Source organism: Mobula hypostoma, chromosome 24 (genome assembly GCF_963921235.1).
Source record: "Mobula hypostoma chromosome 24, sMobHyp1.1, whole genome shotgun sequence".
NCBI classification, from domain to species: domain Eukaryota; kingdom Metazoa; phylum Chordata; class Chondrichthyes; order Myliobatiformes; family Myliobatidae; genus Mobula; species Mobula hypostoma.
In genome coordinates, this window is record NC_086120.1 from 17322731 (window position 1) to 17343919 (window position 21189).

Here is a 21189-nt window from a genome sequence, read left to right on the forward strand (position 1 = left end):
TCTAATAGGGACAACTCAAGGTACTTTACTTTAAATACTTCATACTTTTTTGTCGCCAAACAGTTGATACTAGAACGTACAATCATCACAACGAAGTTTGATTCTGCGCTTCCTGCTCCCCTGATTACAAATCTATAGTAAATATTAAAAATTTAAATTATAAATCATAAATAGAAAATAGAAAAATGGAAAGTAAGGTAGAGCAAAAAAACCGAGAGGCAGGTAGAAGAATGTCCTGATCATTGACACTTCAAATATTATCTCCATACACTGCTAGGAAGGTTAAGGCATAATGTTTGGGCAATCTTAGATAATAGAGTACAATCTACATTTTTATATCTGACCAGACACAATACCTACTGCAAACTCAGATAAGTCCTGTACAGTATAAGAATGAAGAGGGAAGACCAAAAAGGTGAACCTGTGAAAAGTGACTGGGCTATCCCTTTTGTAGCAAAGCAGTTAGCATAGCGCTTTACAGTGCTTGCTGTAAGATCTGGGTTTGATTCCCACCGCTGTCTGTAAGGAGTTTGTATGTTCTCTCCTTGACTGTGTGAGTTTCCTCCAGGTGCTCTGGTTTCCTCCGACGTTCCAAAGACGCATGCATTAGCGTTAGGATTAGTAAACTGTGGGCATGCTACGCTTGCGGTGGGAGCTTGGTGACACTTGCGGGCTGGCCCCAGCACATCCTCAGACTATGTTGGTCATTGACACCAACCATGCACTTCACTGTGTGTTTTGATATACATGTGACAAATAACGTTTACTTGTAGTTTCTGCCCCACCCACGAATAAAGATACAAAGATAAAGATTGTAGGGTTGGGTGGAGATTACAAGGTCATGCTCTAGCAAACTGTGGATGTTGAATTGTTTTCTCCACACACTTGGCTAACTTTGAGTGCAGAGTTAGCAGGATTTAAAATGTTCTCAAATTTGGATCTCTTCCATGGCACAAGTACTGATATTGAAAGAACTGAAGTGAAGCTTCCCAGAGCACTGTGTGAAGTTGAAACAAGGCAAAGGCATGTAATTACAATAAGTAATTTACTTTAGTTTGGAGGTTAATCCTGTAAACCACCACTGGTCCAGGAATGGTGCAGTGTTATGTTCTATTCTTTCCAGATCCTGCAACCCTCCGCATACCTTTGCATCATTCATTGAAAAAGAACATGAAATGGATACAGAGCAAGGAAAGATAAAGTGTACATCATGAATGCAAACCAATCTTAGCAAGGGAAGCTTTCCTTATTCTCAACTATATGAAGAATCAAGTTATGCTGTAGGTACTATGTAAATCACATAATGACACTTAGGCAAGAGAACTTGATTGCTTACCCTTCTTGCATTCTGCAATAAATGAATGGATTAAGTACAAATGAGCAGAAATCTCCTAGAATAATGTTGAGAATCAAGAAATTCCATTAATTTTCATGGCAGATCCTTTAACCAAAGAAAAGAAAGCATAAGTAATTACATCTGACGTTCCTTTCCAAATCACTAATTACCATGGTTCATCATAAGTGGAAGGATAGTGAAGCTATTTATCATAGTAACTTTATAGAAGCAACTACAGGAGTTCCAGGCAGAACACGTTGCAAATGTTTTCTTGGATCAATTATCACTTCCAACAATTCTGAAAAAAAACACTTGAAAAGCTGAATTACAAAAACGAGGGCTTTCTAAAATCACAGTCACAATGCACAAAGACAGAGTGCTATCGAGTGTCAATGAGTAGTCAGTGAAAGAATTTGACCGATGTACAGATGAGAAACATTCTGCAGTCACTGCAATGATTTGTCACATGAGCAAGTCAGTTATAGAGGGGTAAGGGAATGACAGCTTCCTAGTACTGATTGAAAGTGACTTAAAGGACAGCGAAGTGAAATACAGGGGTCCAAGTGAGGTCCATGTGTTCATGCAATTACAAGTAAGGCACACCATCACCTTTACTTTCTTTGGAGGTTAAGGTGGTCTGGATTGTCGCCAAACACTCTAACAAATTTTTACAGATGCACCATTGGAAGTATCCTGATGGGCTACATCATGGTCTGGTTTATAACATTAAAGAATCCCAGTACAATTGGCTTTTGCCATTGGGCTCCACAAGGAGTTTATGATGGATGAATGAACGACGGATATGTTGGCATCAGGCACTCAGCAGGTTTGGACTAACAGTGATTCAACATCAGTCCACAGTCTGCCACCCCTTCCCTTCAGTATGCCTGGCCACTGACACTTGGTGCATTGTTGCTCTGTGGACAGTTGTACAGGCTTTTCTCCACTTAGCAAGCTTCATCAGCAGGAGCAGAAAGAGTAGTTAATTGTATTCTTCGCCCTCTTGGCTGAGTTACAACAAGGGCTTCAGTTGTCATTTGATGCATTGATAGTGGGGCACCCACAATCTCAAAAGCCTTGGTAAGCTTACTGAATCAATAGGGCTGACAATCTATGCTTCTGCCACCTTCAGAGAGGTTTCTGCAAGGGAGAGGCCTCCTTTCAATGAGCAAATGACTTGTGTCAAACAGGGAAGTGTTTGCTCTTCACGGATGATACTGGGCAGAGCCTATCCGACATCCTTCTGGCACTGCAGACTTCAAGAATCACCAAGGCTAAATTTTAAATTGCATTCAGCAGAGCTGAGGACAGGGACTGCTCCTTGCCATTACCCACTGCTAATAATAAACCAGGCTGGTTCCTGAGATGAGAGTGCATTAGCAAAGCTGCCTCCTGTAAACAGTTTCCCCAGCTGTGCTTTCAACCTCTGCAAAACCTGTCACTACATTAGTAATGGGAATAGAGTATTACTAAAGATCCCACAGTCCATTTACATTGCAAAGAAGCTTGTCTGTTGGAGAGGAAGAGTAGGGTATAAGAGCCTGCCATTTAGAAAGAAATTCTTTGGCTAATTGCAGTCCATAACCACAAGATATTAATCTCTCATTAATCTCTCTCTCTCCCCCCCCCCCACCTCCCTCTCTCTCTCTCTCTCTCTCTCTCTCTCTCTATGTCTATGTCTCTCTCTCTCTCTTACATCAGCCATGAAATAAACAGGAAAACTTAAGTGGTTTAAGTTTTCAAAGAGCAAAGCAAGTTGATCCGATAATGTTAAGTGACATTCAGAAATATGCACTGTTTGGTTCTGCCTTCTGGTTTGCAGAAGCTCTTTTCTACAGTCTATGATAATGCAGAGGGACAGTTTTTTAAATGGATGAGGAACGGGAGAGGTGGTGAAACAGAGAAAGATAAATTATCAGTGGCTCATGACAGGACTCCACGGCATTCAAGCTGAAAACAGATGACCTTACTGGGTCATAAACTGTCATAGTGACCTAAATCATATACTGCACCCCTGGGTGAATGCCAGAACAGGAAAGTAAGGGTAGCAGAGAGAGAAAAAAACATCTTTGATGCAAATACTTCAAGAAATGTGATTTCATCATTCTCCTTCATTAGTCATTGTAAGAAGTTTGCTTTCCCTTAGAATCACGGGAAGGTTCCCTCTACATTTATCTTTGAAGGGAAATAGCAGGCTCACTGGTCAATGTGATGCAGTCAACATTTGGACAATGAGCATCTCCATCACCTGAAACTGACATGAGATGGGGGAATGGGCTGGGAAAGGGGGAGGGGTGGTAGCTGGCACACAACTAATTGGGGTTTACATCAGAGTTAAAACTAGGCCCCATTGGCTCAAGTGACTGCGCTGGTGTCCCACACAGTGAAACAAGGTATAACGTACCCACTCAGAAGCCATTGAAGGAAACACTCCAATAATTAAGAGCCATACAGGGACCTGTGATTCCTCTCTATTGTTCAATTGGACTGTATATTGCTATTTTCCTAGCAGTTTGACTTGCTTATTGTATTTTTATACAATTACTGTACCCGTATACATCTAATTATTGTGTACTTTATAGTGGTTGCAGTTGCTCATGTACCTTTCTGGCAACAACTTAGTTTCAATAATAGGTATCACATTATTTGAATCATTGGTTAATTCAAACATTGGCATTTACTGTTACCCCAATATGGTATAAGAGGACCACACACATCGGTTCTTTCTCTTTTCCCCTATTCCTCTCTCTCCCTTCATGTTTCGTTTCCCTTCATCTTCTTTGTTCTTGTAACATTTAATAAACAGTAATAAGCAACAAGTTTGATGCCTCATTCCTGACTTCCAAAGAAGCTCGGATCAAAAGCATCGGGACCACTCATCATCAGCAACCCTACAGTTAGCACTATTTCAACGTTCATCTCCCTAGGCATCATCACTTCATAGGACCTCACGTCGGAGAACCATGTCTCCTTCAGTAACAAAAAGGCTCAGCAGAGGACGAACCTCTTGCAGCATTTGTTAAAATTCTATCTTCCCTGGAACATACCAGCACAATTCTACATTGCCATCATAGAAAGCATCCTCCCTTCAACTACTTACTATCCATTTTGGTGCACCACCCTCTTACAATGACAAAAACTACAGTCAACTGTCGGGTCAGCAGAAAGGGTCATTGGCTGCAGTCTACCATCACAGCAGGATTTGAGTGCGTCCAGGAAGCAGGCAGGAAAAATCATTGCAGAGACTATTCACCTTTTTCAAAACCTCCCTTCTGGAAAACACTATAGGGCTATTAAAACAAAAAAAAAAAATCCATGTCATCTTAAAAGTTCCTTCCCCCAGCAGATAATCTGATAAAGCATTCCAGTTAGCCCTCCCCACAATTGCCTCTATCTTTTACCCCTGTCACTGCACTGAACAACAGGCACTCTAAACCTCTTCATGTAACTCTGTTCACATTGTAAGTACATGCTGGTATGTATGCATTTATACATATTTTATTCCATATCTGTACTTTAACCACTAACTTTATTTTTATATAATTCGTTATGATTGTTGAATGTTGTTTTGTTGTCGTTGCAGGTCACCCTTGAGGAACACACCACAGCAAATTCCTAATCCGTGTAATGTATATGGTAATAAAGTTGATCCTTGATCCTTGGAAGATGATGTGACAGTATAGAAGATGCATGGGGGGGGGTGAGGTCAAGGGGCAGTGAGCGACAGCAATACATAGCTCAGGAAACTGGGTCATGTAGTTTGTGGTCATCTGGGAAATTAGCATAAAAAACAAAAACACTAGAAACACTCAACAGGTCAGGCAGCAGCTATGAAGAGAGAGACAGAGTTAACCCTTAACAGAATTGAAGATCCTTAATCGGAACTAATTTCCATTTAGTGGAAAGTCAGATTGCTGATGATGTAGTTTTCTGGGGATTGGTAGGTGGTGTAGAGGGCTTTGGGGACTTGGTCCACCTTGGGTGAGGGTAGATGGGAGATGTTTCAAGGGGAGTGAAAAAGGAAGAATGAGTATGTATGGGACTTGCATTAGTGGGGCCCCACTTCAAAACCGTGATATTTAAACCTATTTTCCTGGAATATTTTGAGTTGGGATATAAATCAATTTAGGTTTAAAATTTTAACTGGAAGTGCCCAGTTAAATTTCTGGAGAAGAACAATTCTAACCCAAAATATAATCATTACATTCTGGTCTGTAAGTACTATTCCCAGACATGTTCTGAGAGAAACTTTGCATTCAAATATCTGGACACACTTTCTCTGAAGTAATACCAACAACATCTCGAGATAATGAGTTCGTGATGTGTCAGCAAGAAGCTTGGTTCTGCATCGGTTGTTGATCTCAGAATCTGGAGGACATTAATTGTTAAAATTGAAAAGCTATCTTAAAAATTCAGAGTCTTATAATTAGGATCCAAAATTCCAGACTGTCTGGTTATGGGCCTTTGCATTTTAAGATCACTTCACCACTTCATCATTGCTTACTTTTGCACCTACACCTCAGATTTCATATCCCAGACAACCCAGGAGCAACTTGATGTGAGGTCAGCTAATATCTGAAAATTTGCAACATCAGAGATATGGTCACATCTTTCTATTTCCAATGCCTCTGCTTTTGATCAAATTACCAACATCAGCTGAGTCTTATGTTGACAGTAGATAGGTCCTAATGTATAGCTAGTTAATTCTCAGATGAGGTTTACATTACTAAAGCACAAGACTTTGTCAATTCCACCATGGGCACCAGCCTCCATAGTATCCAGGAAATATTCAATGACTGATGCCTCCAAAAGGCAGTGTCTATCATTAAAGAGCCCCACCACCCAGGTCATGCCTTGTTCTCATTGCTACCGTCAAGGAGGAGGTACAGGAGCCTGAAGGTTCTGCAATTCAGGAACAGTTTTTTTTCCCCTCTGCCATCCATTTTCTAAATGGACATTGAACTCATGAATGCTATCTTACTACATTTTTTAATTTCTATTTTTGCACTACTTATTTAATTTAGCTAATTCATATGTAATTCACAGTTCTTTTTCTATTACCACGTATTGCATTATACTGCTGCTGCAATGTTAACAAATATCACGACCTTTGCTGGTGTTATTAAACTTGATTCTGATTCTAATTCTCAAAATGAATATTCACTTCACCAACCCTCAAGACCTAAAGAGAAAGAACAGTTCTAGTCAATCACAAGTGAATATTTCCTTTGATCATTCTCATTTATAGCAGCTCAGTGAATTGTGACCATATGAAATGCTCCTACCTACTATACTTTATAATTACAAAATGTTGCCTTTCAGCTTGGTATATGATTTGCTTACCAGAGATCTGGATTCTCAATGCAGCCACACAAGCCTGAGGATGGTAGTCAAATGCATTAAAAACATACTTCATGTATGTTTAAAAATATTAAAATCTTTTAGGTGACTTCTGTAAATTTACTTTTTGGGACATTCTGTGAAGCATTTTGTTGGTGACACTCTTCAGTTATAAAGAGCATCAATCCCATTAGTACAATCTTGGACCTTATTTCATTCTGAAATGTTCAGCCATTGTTTTCTACTTTGTGTTAAATTGCATTCTTGTAACAAACTGCCAGCCATCTGTTGAACTGCCTAAACTTGACCAGTGGGAATTCTCTTTATGGTGTTGAAGAGTCTTCCACACAGTACCAGACTCAACTGTGGACGTGTATGCCAAACACTAAATAATGTATCATTCAAACTTGCTTTTTTTAAATTTGAGCTATAGAGGAGTTTACCATGTCCCTCTGGGTGAATATTGATGAGCTCTACTCATTTATTCACCGATTTCCTCTGGCTTCACATATAAATTCCTTCCATTGCCAATGAGTGGACCTCCCTTTCACTCACTACCTCTGGGTACTAATATACATGTCAAATGTCTCGGGATTCTCCTTAATCTTACTTTCCAAGCACATTTCATATCCCCTTTTAGTTCCCCTAATTCCTTATTTAAGTTCCTTCCTGAATCTTTAATACTTCTCAAGACTTTCAGTTTCCTAGTTATTACTTATGCTTCAATTTTCTCTTTTGATTAAATTTACAATAGTTTCTTTGAACTTACTTCTCTGAAAAGCCTTGTATTGTGTTACTGCGCCAAAGTCAGAGTATAAATATTAACTGATGATCTTGAGATGGAGCATTCATTTGAAGCTGAAATAGAGGCTGAACATTGGAACAGAAGGAAATTTGATAAGGCTCGAAAGGATTAAGGGGTACTTCTAAATCTTGTCCCATCTGTGATGCACTTAAATAACTTTGCTTACTTCCAGCACCCTGTCTACCTTCACTTCCCTTTCTGCTTTCCTGGAGGGGGCTGTTCCATCTTTGACTCCCTGAATTACTCTTCTACTTCCTCCAATATCCATTCCCTTCCTCGTGGCATCTTCCTGTGCAAATGTAGAAGATGTAACTAGTGCTCATTTACCGTTTCTCTTTCATCATCCAAACAAAGCTGGAACCATGAGGTAAAAAATGGAGAAATGAGGCAATACAGCTGCTGTAGATCTGAAATAAAATGCTGTAAAGGCTCAGGAGGCCCAGCAGCAGCTATTGTGAGAGAAATTGATGATCTTTCCTCAGAGCTGGCCAGATCTGCTGCAAATTGAGTAGTTTGGTTAGCTGAAATAGAGGGACCACAACACTTCTTCTAGGTGAAGCAGCAATTCACACTTTCTTCTTCCAAGTCAAGTCAGTTTTATTGTCCTGTGCACGTGCACAGCATATGTTCAGCATTTGCTCACAATGTGGTTTCCTTTATAACGGAGAAACCACAGGCAAATCAGGTGATGACCTTGCAGAAGACCTTTGTTTCCAATGGTGACACTGAGCTTCCAGTTGTCTTCCACTTAAATTCATTACACTCTCACTTTAACCTTTCTATCTTAGTCCTCCTTCACTGTTCTGGTGAAACTCACAAAAACTCAAAGAACTGCTTCTTTTCATCCAGTTTACCCTATTACAATCCTTGTGCTTTTAATATGTAATTCAACTATATCTGATAACTTGACTTTCCAACTTGGTCAGGATTAGCCAGTTTGGGCGAAAGAGAAATCTGAAATGTTAGCTATATTTGTCTCTCCACAAATGCTGACTGATCTGCCGTGTAATTCCATTCCCTGCTTTTATTTCAGATTTCTGAAATCTCCAGTTCTAAACTCCAGATTTTATTTCAAAGTTTCAACCTCTTTTTCTTGTTCTCTCTCCCTCTGCTCCTCTGTTTTCATTCACCTCCTACTATTTACATCTCTCCAGACAGATCTTGTGCGATTAACAAGTTTTCACCGTTCTCTGTCGACTAGCACAACAGTACACCCACTCGTGAAATTAACTTACCCTCAGTCTCCCTTGGTCACAGGCATTTCCATTCTCCGCATTCCTCTTCCTTCTTTGCAACTTCAGTTATCTATGAGTTTTAAGTCTCCTTATTTCTGATGAAGGGTCTTTCACCTCAAACATTAACGTCAACTTTGTTTCCCTCTACTCAAATGCTACTGAGTATACTCAAAAGCTGAGTATTTTCATGGTTTTCTGTTTTTATTTCACTTCTGCAGTATTTTGTGTTTTGGTCCTTTTATATCTTTTTTCTATCTTACTTGAAATGGTTAGAACTTTACTCTAACCAATGATTTACCTGACCAGGAGTTTCTTGAGAACTGAAGAACATAGAACATAGAAACTTACAGCATATTACAGGCTCTTCGGCCCATAGTGTTGTGCTGACCATATAACCTACTCTGGAGACTGCCTACAATTTCCCTAGAGCATAGCCCTCTATTTTTCTAAGCTCCATGTACCTATCTAAGCTTTACTCTGCAACTGTTGGATTGTGAGAAGTGGACAGAATTTAACTCTGCATGTTCAAAGTGGAAAATTTCTATTCACTAGCAACAATATTTATCCCAATGAGAGAAAAAGATTACAAATAAAGTCTCTAGTGCCACATAGAAATATATCTAGCCCAAAGGATCTCCAGCATTGTTTTCTATTATACAGTACATCACACCCAGCTACACAGAATCTACTTGTTGGAAAACAACAGTAATTGAGTTCAATAAAGGAGAAGAGTTTCTTGGTTATTATTTTGGACAGAGTCATAGCTACACATATTAACTGAATGTGGAATTCCCCTCACAATGCCAGAGGGGCATTCAAGTCAGTAAAACTACACATGAATTCTAAAGCTGATGAATTAACAAACAACAAAGTGATTTGAGGTCTAATGCAACGGTGCTGCAGCACATGATCCTTTTCTAGAAACCATCGGGAGAACAGCTTGGGAATTGTGGCATCACTGTTTGCTTCAGCACTTTGATTGTAATAGAAATAGTGCACTTTGACAGCCAAGATTAAGAAGAGAACTTTACTGGTAAATTAATAAAACATTAATTCTTTTCTTAAATAAGTATGACTATTTTTCATAGATGTAAGCACAAACAATGGGGAAATATTCTTTAGGGTACCGACTTGCATCTTGCCTGCTCTGATCATCAGTCTTAATAAGACATGACAACATTAGATTATGATTAGTGATATAGAATAGAGAAATAAAGAATATTTTATATTAGCTTTGTTGCCATTTCAATATAGCACATGATAAAACATATCGGAATATGAATTTGCCTAACAATTATACATCTTTATTAATCATAGTTATTTCAAATGTTTACTACATTTTTTGAAATACAACACATTAACTCTTTAGTTTCAAACTCTTTTACTTTCGTGGAACATAGGACAGTATAGCACAATTCAGGCCCTTCGGCACACAACCTTGTAACCCGCTCTAAGATCAATCCAACCCTTCCCTCCCACATAGCCCTCCATTTTTCCATATAAACACATTCATCTGCCTCTCTTAAATATCTCTAAAGTTTCGTCCTCTACCACCATCAACAGCAGTGTATTCCATTCTGTGCAAAAACCTGCTTCTGACATCCTCACTATACTGTACTTTTCCCCAACCACGTTAAAATTATGCCCTTTTGTATTGGCTGTTGCCGCCCTGGGAAAAAGGACCTGGCTGTCCACTCTGTCTATACACCTCTATAAGTTACCTCTCATCAAATCGCCGGCAGGTGGTAAGAGCAGGCTCCCTCACCTCCACCCCTCTGACTCTCAACACAGGAGCCCCTCAGGGCTGTGTACTAAGTCCCCTCCTTTACTTCCTGTTTACCCATGACTCTTATCTGCTAATTAAATTTGCTCACAGCTCTTATCTGCTAATTAAATTTGCCAACGGCATTACATTCATTGGCCTAATCTCAAACAATAACAAGGTGGCCTACAGGGAGGAAGTCATCTCTCTGACACAGTGGTGTCAAGAAAACAACCCCTCCCTCAATGTCGCAAAAACAAAGGAGCTGGTTGTGGACTACAGTAGGAATGAAGGCAGGCTAACCCCTATTGACATCAGAGGGTAAACAGCTTTCAGCTCCTCGGCATCCACATCACCGAGGACCTCACGTTGGTCTGTACACACCAGCTGTGTGATGAAAAAGGCACAACAGCGCCTCATTCACCTCAGACGGTTGAGGAAGTCTGGTATGGGATCCCAGATCCTAAGAACTTTCTACAGGGGCACAATTGAGAGTATCTTGACTGGCTGCATCCCGACCTGGTACGAGAACAGTACCTCTCTAAATCGTAGGGTTCTGCAGAGAGTGATGCGGACAGCCCAGCGTATCTGTAGTTGTGAAATTCTCATGATTCAGGACATTTACCAAGACAGGTGTGTAAAATGGGCCCATAGGATCATTGAGGACCTGAGTCACCCCAACCACAATCTATTCCAGCTGTTACCATCCAGGAAACGGTACCGCAGCATAAAAGCCAGGACCAACAGAGTCCAGGACAGCTTCTTCCACCAGGCCATCAGCCTGATTAACTCACGTTGATTTGAGTGTATTTCTATGTTACATTGACTGTTCAATTTATTATAAATTACTATGATTGCATATTGCACATTTAGACGGAGACGTAAAGTAAAGATTTTTACTCCTCATGTATGTGAAGGATGTAAGAAATAAAGTCAATTCAATTCAATTCTTCCTTTGCTCCAAAGAAATGAAACACAAGCTATTTCAACCTTTCCTCATAAGACATGCTCTATAATCTCGGCAGCATCCAGGTAAATCTCCTCTACAACCTCTCTAAAACTTCCATATCCTTCCTATAATGAAGTGACCAGAACTGAACACAATACTCCGTGTTGTTGCATGAATGAAATGACTGGAGAGAGTTACTGGTAGATACAAAACAGCTTCTTTATTCGACACAACAAGGTACGGCAGGCATCATACCAAGATATTTTCGGTGGAAAGGTCTGCTGGACCAATGTGGGGCTCGATATTTATTTGCTGAACACAAAGGACAATTCCATATTTACAAAGTATAGACAATGCTTTCTTTTGAAGCTACATGCAAACTTCACACCTTCTGGTTCACATCCATCCCACAGATGCCAGCATCATCTGTGGACAGGGATTCACAGCTTTTAGGAAATGCATTGTTCCAAATTAAATCCACGATACATTGCCAAAGAACAGGACACAAAATAATCTGCAGATGCTGGGGTCAAAGCAACACTCACAACACGCTGGAGGAACTCAGCAGGTCGGGCCTGTCAGTCCTGACGAAGGGCTCTGGCCTGAAACGTCGACTGATCTTTTCCACGGATGCTGCCCGACTTGCTGAGTTCCTCCAGCGTGTTGTGAGTGTTGCCAAGAAACAGAAGACTGGTAGCCAAAGCCATTTGCTAAATGTAAGTGACTTAAACCCAGAAATGACTCTAACACCAAGTGTGGTCTAATCAGGGTTTTATAGATCTGCAGTATTACCTTGCAGTTCCTGAACTCAATCCCCTAACTAATGAAACCCAAACACCATACACCTTCATAGCCATCCTATCAAATTGCATGGCAACTTTGAGGGATCTTTGGACATGGACCCCATGATCCACACTGCTAAGAATCCTGTCAATAAGACCATAAGACATAGGAGCAGAATTCAACCATTCAGCCAAACATTCTGCTCTGTCATTCAGTCATGGCTGATTCATTTTCCACCTCAACCCCATTGTTTTGCTTTCTACCCATAACCTTTAACACCCTTACTAATCAAGAAACTACCAACCTCTGCTTTAAGCAGACCTAATGACGTGGCCTCCACAACCATCTGTGGTAATGAATTCCACAGATTCACCAATCTCTGGCTGAAGAAATTGTGCCTTACCTCTGTTCTAAAGGGACGTCCTTCTATTCTGAGAGTGTGCCCTCTAATCCTAGACTCGCCCACGATTGGAAACATCCTCTCCACATCCACCCTATCGCCTTTCAATACTCGGTAGGTTTCAAAGAGCACCCTCTCATTCTTTTGAGCTGCAGTGAATACAGGCACAGAACTATCAAACACTACTCATGCATTAACCCTTTCACTCCCACGATTATTCTTGTGAACCTCCTCTGGACCATCCCCAACGTCAGCACATTCTTTCTTAGGTATAGTGCCGAAACCCAGGGTACGTTAAACTTGCACTTTGCCTTCAAGTCTCGTCTTCCGAAGTGTATCACTTCATACTTTTCATAATCTCAATTCCCACTACCTAAATTTAGATATTAATGACTCTTGATAAATCTGTCTGAGGTTCGAACTTGGCAAGTTAAGACCATAAGACATTGGAGAAGAATTGGCCATTCGGTCCGTCAAGTATGTTCAACATTCCATCATGGATGATTTATTATCTCTCTCAATCCTATTCTCCTGCCTTCTCCCTGTAAACATAGATGCCCTGATTAATCAAGAACCTATCAACCTCCACTTTAAATAGTGACTGGCCTGCACAACCTCTATGGCAATGAATTCGACAGATTCACCACCCTCTGGCAAAAGAAATATTTCCTTATTTCTTTTCTAAATGGATGTCCCTCCATTCTCAGGTGGTGCCCTCTGGTCTTAGACTCCACCAGTATAGGAAACATCCTCTCCTCTTCCACTCTATCTAAGCCTTCAAATTCCAATAGGTTTCAAAGAGTTCTCCCTCATTCATCTAAATTCCAGCAAAGCACAGGCCCAGAGCCATCAAACGCGCCTCATACATTAACCTTTTAATTCCTGGGATCATTCTTGTGAATCTCCTCTGGAACCTTTCCAAGCCCATCGTTTCTCAGATAAGGGACCCAAGACTGCTCACAATACTCCAGGTGCAGTTTGACCAATGCCTCATCAAGCCTCAACATTACATCCTTGCATTTGTACTTTAGTCCTCTGGAAATGAATGTTAATATTGCATTTGCAGTTAAGCTTTAGGAAATCCTGCACTAGGACTCCCAAGTCCCTTTACATCATTGAGTTTGAATTTTCTCCCCATCGAGAAAATAGTCCATGTTTTTATTCCTTCTAACAAAGTGCATAACCATACCTTCCCTACACAATATTCCATTTGCCGTTTCATTGCCCATTCTCCTAATCTGTCTCAGTCTTTCTGCAGACAGCCTGCTTCATCAACGCCACCTGCCCCTCTGCTATTGTTCACGAACTAGGCCTCAAAGCCATCAATTCTGTCATCCAAATCGTTGAAATATAACGTGAAAAGAAGTGCTTTTCTGTTACCTGTGCAGGCTTGCTTGTTTGGGTGTACTGTTGAAGATAAGAGATCGGAGAAATGTGTGCCATCCAGTGGGGATGAACGGATTCAGGGGAGGTTTCTCTGGTGAGGGACACTAAGGTTGGGCTTGGAGCTTTTGAGAGGAGAGAAGAGAGGAGACCCCGGAAAGAAGAGGTCAGAGGAGTCAGCCCGGAGTGGAGCCGGGATTCGATGAAGCCCAGGGAGATCGAAGGAGCATCAGTGAAGGGGAAACCGTGAGCTCCAACTTGTGCACATTGGACTGTTTCATTTAAAATGGGCCCTTTTCTTTTTTTTGCTTTTTCTTTACTAACCCTTTAGTCAAATTAAGAATTACAAAGCTAAGTCTTTTAACTGTCTGCGGTGTATTGTCTGTTATCTCGTGGTACTTATTTGTAACAGGGTAACAAATCACTCAGCATCCACACAAACGGGGGGATTTGGGGAGCTTGCAATTCAATCTCCCACACTTGGCAGGGCCATAGAGTGTCTTCCCTAGGCTTACACAGCCAATGGAACCAGAGGGTTACACTAATAACAGGCAGCCAACCAGAAAAGGCCTCCTTTCTTCCCACTCTTTTCCTCCTGACACTTCCCTTTTGGAATGCCGTGGACCCGATCAGAGACAACCCCAACCCTGGCAAATGGAAGGCAACATAAAAACCAGTTGTCTCTTTTGCATCCATTAAATCTGCTCTCTGCTCCTCTAATTATGGAATCCCCTATCACTACTGCTCTCCTCTTCTTCCCCCTTCCCTTCTGACCTACCGAGCCAGACTTATTGGCAGAGATCAGGTCGCTGCAGCTTACCCCAGTAGGTCATTTTCTTCTTGTTTCCCCATTTCCTTCCAGTCCAATCAGAAACTCTTGGGATACTTAACATCTTTCTGGATGCTGTTAATTAATTGGCTTTGTTCTTATTCAGTAAATTTAGTACACTCAGGTAGTCTGATTCCCAAATTGAACCCCAACTCTCACTACCTTCACCGCATCTTGAAATCCTGTTGACAGCCCATACATGTTTTTGACTCCTATGAACCTGCAATTCAGAACTCAATATGGAACGCAATATTTTGTCCAAGACTAGTTCCGATTACAAGAATAGTACTTAAACTGAATAAGATTATGTCTATTGTTGTTGCGTGAATGAATTCACCGGCGAAAATTACTGGTAGATACAAAGCAGCTTTTATTCGACAAAACAAGGTACAGCAGGCATCATACGGAGACGCTTTCGGTGGAAAGGTCTGCTGGCCCAACGTGGGGCTCTATAGTCTATGTGCCAATCAGTAAAGGACAACTCCATATTTACATTGTATGGACAATGCTTTCTTTGAAACTACATACAACCCTCAGATTTCCTGATTCACATCAACACCACAGACATCCAAATGAATTTTAATCTGCATTGTCTGGTCTGGGATTCATGGCTTTTAGGAACCCATTGTTCAGAGCTGCACTCCAAATTAAATCCACAATACATATTTAATCTGTGTCTTCTGAGAGGAGGACCCCCACAAAAGCTACAATGAATCTAAGGGAAAGATACCCCCAGGGGTGACCGAGAGGTGGGGAGGATGAGCACCCCAGTCGGATAGACACAGCGACATCAGACCCAGGCAATGAACAAACGACGATGAGGAAGCAGTGTGCATGTGGCAAAATCTGCAAGAACAATCGCGGCTTGAAGATCCACCAAGCGAGGATGAAGTGTTTGGCGGGAGCAGGAACAGCACAACGTGCAGGTGTCCAACCTGGTGAGACGAAGGAGGGGCCAGGCCCGGAGTCACCCCATCGTGCCCGGAACCTCCAAGTGTTGCAAACTAATCCCTCTAACATGAAGTCTAACAGGAGGCAGATCAAATGGCCTGCAGCTAACATGACTTCACTGTGGAAGCAGTTTGATGAAGATGTTAACCAAATGCTGGAGGCAACGACGAAGGGAGGGGTTGATAGGAAGCTGCAAGCCGTGACAACAAGTATTGTATCCGTAGCCCGTTCTTTAGTTAGAGCCTTCAGCATTTTGGGCATCAAGGGAGAGAGGAAGAGGAGAGCCATCCGCAGTACCACCGATGCGGCAGAGAGGGCCTCAAGATGGCTGTGGCTCAAAAGAGGGGAGCCATAGAGTCATAAGTAGCTAGCCATCTGGACACAAGCTGGGGTCTGATCAGCCCCGGCTGGGTCACCTGGAGGAGGTTGTATGATGTTGAAAGACCTGAAACACCCGATGATTCCAGGAACATCACTGAAGCTGTGTCCAGAAGCATCAATAGATGTATGTACACAGCAGATGCAAAGATTGGTAGCCAAAGTCAATTGCTAAATGTATATGTCCTAAACCCCAAAATGACTCTAGCATCCATACCCTCCGAACTTTGAACAAGGCTTCTCAAGTGACTGTGAAGTGTGTGTTGTCAAGCCCAGCAGGCATTTTAATCAAAACAAGATTGCACAGGAAAAAAGGTCATGAGTATTTAGGTAATCTGATGTTTGGTGGCAGAAACTGAGCAAAGAATATTGGTCTTCCAGGTATCATGTCTTTTGTTTTTGCTTGACAAGTAATAGAACCTCAGATCAAAATCTCATCTTCTGAATTAGGTCCCTCCTTTCAGTGTAACTCATGCTACAACCTGGTTTTATCACACTACTATGCAAATCTACCTATTTCCCCATAGTTTCCATGTGTCAACCATTCTACCAAAACAATGGATCTTCTTTACATGTGATTTCATGCCGAGTGCACTGTTCATCTCCTGGATGCTGACTGATAGATATGCAGTCTATTTGTCTTTTTATGATTTATGAGCAATCACTGTTTTACACGGAAGTCATAAATAATTGAATACTTACTCTAGGCAGTAAGTACAACTTAACCCTTGTGAGGATAAATTTATATCACCCTTAACCGAACATTTTATTTTCTAATGCAGTTTTGCTTCACCAATTCGTGCAGTAGAACCCTGGCAGACTTATTTTAAATTTCAAAGAACATGCATGCTCCTGAAACACTTCCAAGTTCTGTCTGCAGAAAAAAATAAACTATTAATGACTGCCTCATGGGCATCTCCACCAGTGGAACCATGCTTGTTGACCAGGGGTCTCAGTCTAAATTCCTGATGTGTTAAAATGTTGGGACATCAGGAGGGACTTCATTTGTTCTAAGGGTCCCGGGAAAAATGAAAGAATAATTTCTCACATCTGGTCCTTATTTAGTTCCTACTACTTGGAAAATATATTTAAATGCTTAAAATGTTTGGACGGATAATTGGATAGGAACGGCATAGAGGGATAGGGGCCTGATGCAGGCATCACAGTAAGCACTGAGGCAGTGGACCAAAATGCCCCTTTGCAGTGCCGTGCTCCTTTCATGTCCAGATTCCAAAGCTCAAGGTGTATCTTCCACAGCTATGCCCCCACCCACCTATTCCACATGAGACTCACTGCTAACTTCAGGCGTCAAAACTTTCAGCAAGTTGAGGCAAGGAAACACTTGCAGCAATGTACCTGATCTGGACTGAACAACTTCAGGGGACACAAGCCCAAAAAGCAAACTGAAAGCAAAAATAAATTATCCAGTCTTGTCTTAAAACAATAGCTGATGGCTTATGTCTGCTCATATCAGCAATCCTGACATTGAAAATTGAATGAAATTCTAATATTAGGCATTTTGTTGTCAGGATCTCAAATAGACGTGTTAGGTGCAGTTGTGAGTGTTGTTTTTGACTTTGACTGATGAGTGATTGTTGAACTGAACTGAACGCGGGGGGGCGGGTGGTATTTGGACGACTGTTTAATGAGGGCTGAAAGGCTACGCTTGCTGGATAATGGAAGTGAGTGGGAATATTTGTACAGTGGGATTAAATAGGTGCACTTGACCGCACAGTGTGGCTGAATGGACCACGTTTGTGAACGCGTTTGATGTGAAGCAATAATTAGTATAGTTTATGGAAACTGCATTTTAAGTTGTGCAATCGCACTGCTTGTGAGTCTCTACAGAGAAAACAGAACAAGAAGAGTTGAAGTTGCCATGAATTCCTTGTCTCAAATTTTACTATCATCAGGAACATCTTCAACCTTATATTAACATAATTGATTCTCTCCCTAACAGCTGATTTGTTGTTCTGATTAGTAATTTATGTCCTTTGTATCAGTATTCTCCTGGTGCTATGAATGAGATTCTCAATTGACCTGGCAACATTTAACAATGTCAAACAAGGCTAGGCAACCTTTTAATGACATTGTGTGAATGGATTGATGCCTTCATTCAAATTCCTAGGTGACCCTGATTAAAGTAATTGCTGTATTGATCTACCTGATATTAACATCTGATCATACTCTGAAATCCTGAGCATAATTAACGGAATGTCGTCAACGCTTGTCAGGTCAATTGTTGGACGCATTTAGTATTGAGTTGCAGAATGAATAACACTAATTACAGTTCATCAAATGTTTTTGCTGGGAAACCACCACTGTTCAGAAATTGATGTGAGTCCATCACTACACAAAAACAAACAGGCTATGCCAATTACTATTAACAGTGCCTGTTACTGTCAGAGGCTGTTGTCCATTATTTTATTTATGAACAATAAAATTAAAGCATCCTGCTTCTTTTAGTAAATACCTTCAATCTGTTTTTAAATATGCAAATGACAATATAAATGCCTCATCTCCTTCAAGTTGTTTGTAGGAAGCTATATTTCTTCTTTTGTAACAAAATGTTTTCACTCTTGTAAGTGCCAAGTCTATTCTTGACTTGAGTATTGACAAAGACAGGGTGGCGAGGGCACCTTGTTGTCCTGATAAATCATTAAAGGATATGAATAAACAGATGATTATAAATATCTTGAGGACTGAAGAAATCAATGCTCCCCATCTGAAGGGAAAGGACGTCGTTGCTGTTCAGTAACCTTTGTTGAAGAAAGAACAAAATTAACGAGCAATTTACCGGATCACATTCAAATTATTTTGAAGTTTGTCACTGTTTTTAAAAACATAAAACATCGAACAGTGCAGCCTAGGGGCCCTTCAGCCCATGAGCTTTACAGCACAGGGGTCCTTCGAGCAGTACCGCACAGGAATCCTTCAGCCCTTCAGCTTTGTGCTAAACATGATGTCAAATTAAACTAATCCCTGCTGCTCCGGAGAAATCAGTCCAAGGCTGTCTAACCTCTTCTTATACCCTGTAATCCAGTTAACATTCCAGAAAACCTTTTCTTTAAATAGTCCCTTGGAACTATTTAAAAGACTATTCTTCAACTAGCAGCAATCATTTCACCATTAAAAACTCACTTGTGTTGAAAGTACCAAAATAAATAGTTCAAGTACTTTTAATGTCCTTCTTTCCTGGTGCTCATCCTACAATGATGTCAACAGTAATGTTATGCCCCAGATCTTGTAATAAGGTTAAGAGGGTTATGAGCTTCAGCTTGCTCAGAATGAACATCAATAGCCTGTCCCAGTCCAAAAATATAGACACCACGACCAAGAAAGATCACCAACGCTTCACATACAAAATGCTGGAGGATCTCAGCAGGCCAGGCAGCATCTATGGAAAAGAGTAAACAGTCAATGTTTCGGGACGAGGACCTTCATCAGGACTGGAAAAAAGAGAGATGAGAAGTCAGAGTAAGAAGGTGGTGGAGGGGAGGAAGAAATACAAGGTAGGAGGTGATGGGTGAAATTGGGAGGGGGGAAGGGTGAAGTAAAGAGCTAGGAAATTGATTGGTGAAAGAAATAAATGGCTGGAGAAGGGGGAATCTGATAGGAGAGGACAGAAGACCATGGAAGAAAGGGAAGGGGGGGTTTCTATTTCATTAAGAGGCTAAAGAAATTTGACATGTCCCCATCGATCTTTACCAATTGTTAGTGATGCACCAGAGAAAGCATCTGATTGGGCTACGTCACACTTGGTATATGGTAACTACTCTGTCATGACCACAAGAATCAGTTTTAATATCATGAGCATATGTCATGAAATCTGTTAACTTGGCAGCAGCAGAACAGTGCAATATATTGTAATAAGAAAGGAAAAAAATCTGTGAATTACCGTATGTGTGCAATATATATATATATATATATATATATATAACACAATTATATTAATTAAGTAGTGCAAAAATAGAAATAAAAGAGTAGTGTGGTAGTGTTCATGGGCTCAATGTCCATTCAGAAACCAGGTGGCAGAGCGGACGAAGCTGTTCCTGAACCATTGAGTGTGCGCCTTCAGGCTTCGGTACCTCCTCCCTGAGAGTAGCAATCAGAACAAGGCGTGACCTGGGTGGTGAGGGTCCTTAATGATGGATGCTGCCTTTTTGAGGCATCACTCCTTGAAGATGTCCTGGATACTATGGAGATGAGTGCTCATGATGGAGCTGACTAAGTTTACAACTCACTGCAACGTACTTTGATCCTGTGCGACAGCACACCACCCTCCCCTCCATACCAGACGGTGATGCAGTCAGCCAGGAGGCTCTCCACGGTGCATCTGTAGAAATTTTTGAGTGTTTTTGGTAACATACCAAATCCTCTCAATGAAATACAGCTGTTATCATGCCGCCTTTGTAGCTGTATTGACATGTTGGGACCAAAATAGATCCTCAGAGATATTGACACCCGGGAACTTGAAACTGCTCACTCTTTCCACTTCTGATTCCTCTATGAGGACTGGGCTGTGTTGCCCCATTTTACCATTTCTGAAGTCCACAATAAATATCTTTCTCCGGTATGCCCTCTCATCAGCATCTAAAATTTGAACCGTGCCGATCCAGGCAGGCATGAATGTAGAGAGAGTAGAGCAGTGGACTAAGCACACACCCCTGAAGTGTGCCAGTGATGATTCAGCAGTGAATAAACTGCTCAGCACATCACAGAAAACCATCTTCCCCTCCATGGAATCTGTCTATACTTCTCTCTGCCTCAGTACAGTAGCCAGCATTTTCAAAGTTCCCACCCACAATTATTTTTCTCTCTTCTCCCCTCTCCCACTAGACAGGAGATACAAAAGCCTGAAAATTCATACCACCAGGCTCAGGGCAGATTCAAAACCACAGTCATAAGAGATCTAAATGGTTGCCTAGTAAGATTAGATGAACTCTTGATCTCACAATCTGACTTGTTAGAACCTTGCACCTTATTGTTTATTAAAGTTGCTGGTGAATGCAGCAGGCCAGGCAGCATCTCTAGGAAG